Consider the following 2059-nt stretch of genomic DNA (forward strand, 5'->3'; position numbering starts at 1 on the left):
AACTCCTGGGTTTCAGCCTTCTGTAGAAAAAAGAATTCCAAATAAATAGAAGTAAAATAAAAGGGGAGGGCGTTGGTTTGTAAGGCTTGTTTACAGGCGTGCGTGAGGGGAAATGCAAGCAGAGCGCCTGCTCGCCTCACGGCACCGGCCGCGGCCGGGAGCCAAGGGCACAGGCAAGTGCAACTTCTTAATTCTTCATTTTTATTTTGATAAGACCAACGTGCGGTATTAATGACGTGAAATATTTCCGAGAGAGCCTCAGGCCCTCCTGCGTGAAAAATAAGCTGGCGAGTTGCACAAAACAGGCCTGAAAAAAAGGCAATATAAGTGGAAAGTCTGTTTCACAGAAATACACACGGCTCCACCCTGGGCTTTCCCTTGCAGTGAGTCATCTCCTGAAGAGCCAGCCCCGTGACACAGAGGCGGCCAAACCGAAGCAAGGAAGTTGTGCTCCACGTCCGGGGGTTAAGCGCTCGGCCTAACATCTGACCTAAAACCAGAAACTGGCTGCTTCAGATGGGAGCTCGGCGGGGAGGCCTGAAAACAAGCAGCACGCCTGCCTCAGCACTCTCACAACATACACTAACATTAAGCTCTCCTACAAAGTTCTCCTAACTCTTCTGAGGACAGCCAATATCCATTCTCATTAAAGAAAACATGGTAAAAGACACTTAATTTCACCATTTGAAAATTGTTTTGCTATTCCAATATACTCTTTGCTCTTAGGATGGCTGAAAATCTGTAATAGCAGAGTTTACAGACAAATTTTAAAACCCTCCCAGGATCCCTTCACATTACCAAACCTTCACCTTCCTAGTATTGCGTAATACATGCTCCTGCTTCCTAACCCACCTCTGACAGTGACTTAGTGACTTGTACTTCACAGTAGGGGCTAGAGCGCTGTGCTCTTACTTACACCAGAAAACACTTGCAAAATAATCCTACTAATGTTAGTCTTAATACCTAAAACACTGTTTTACCTGGCTCTATAAAACATGCCACCCAAACATGTTTTCCAGGAAAGGTATGAGAGAAAAAACAGTTTTGTTGTATATAATATACATTTCCTTCAGTAAAATTTTACAAGAATTTTGGACAGTGAAGATTTTTCACGTTGACCTTTTTTTTAGTACAAGCAGTACTAGCTAAACACTTAATACACATTTTTTTTTTCCAACCCTACATGCATTCTTTGAAGATGAGTGAATTGCTCACATGGAAGCATTCAGAGAGACAAAACAAAATAATAAAAAAAAATGAAAACCAAGAAGACCTAGCATTTTCCAATTAATTTTTTTTTTTTTGCCAAGACACTCATCAAAATAACATTGCTCACTGAATCACAGGATTATACAACTTGCACAGGGAATAAACTCTTTTTGCGTCTGAGATTTTTATGAACAGGGTCTCAGAACCTCCTTTTCAACACTAGATTCCTTCATATGTATGCTTTATACACAGCTATTTCATTTAGAAAATAGAACTAGTCATGACGGATATGTTCAAACATCAACAAAGTATACGTCCTGGTTGCATGGGTGGAAGCTGCAGTCAAAGCATCTGTCCTGGGCTGTAAAGCTAGCCAAGAAAGGAAGGAAAGCAGATCAGAAGACAGGAGAAATCCACTCTTACCTGAGATTTTGTCACTGATCATCTTAAGCAGTAGTGGTGTGATAGCCCTGTTTCTCCAAGCTCTAAACTGAGATGGCAGTCACAACTTTGTGCTGTTGTGCGTGGTCGCCCACAAGCTCTTTTCAGTGGAAGGGCTGTGTTTCTCTCCTCCATACAGCTTCAAAATACCATCATGGCCAATCACTGAAATAAAACAGCTGATGGAACTAAAAAAGAAAATGAATTTTCTTTTTCCTCATCAAAATTTTAGCTAGCAATGCAGAGGCCAAGGCTGTACCTCTGGGAAAAAAACAAAGTAGTTCAATGCAGGTGAACATCTCAATTTAAGAGTGGCTTACTGTTGTTTAGCATAAACTATAAGTTTATTCCTAGCAAATCTTAAGCCTGATAAAGACATTCATGATTATTAGCCAAAACTAAGCATCAG

This window comes from Anser cygnoides, chromosome 7 (genome assembly GCF_040182565.1).
Source record: "Anser cygnoides isolate HZ-2024a breed goose chromosome 7, Taihu_goose_T2T_genome, whole genome shotgun sequence".
Lineage (NCBI taxonomy): Eukaryota > Metazoa > Chordata > Aves > Anseriformes > Anatidae > Anser > Anser cygnoides.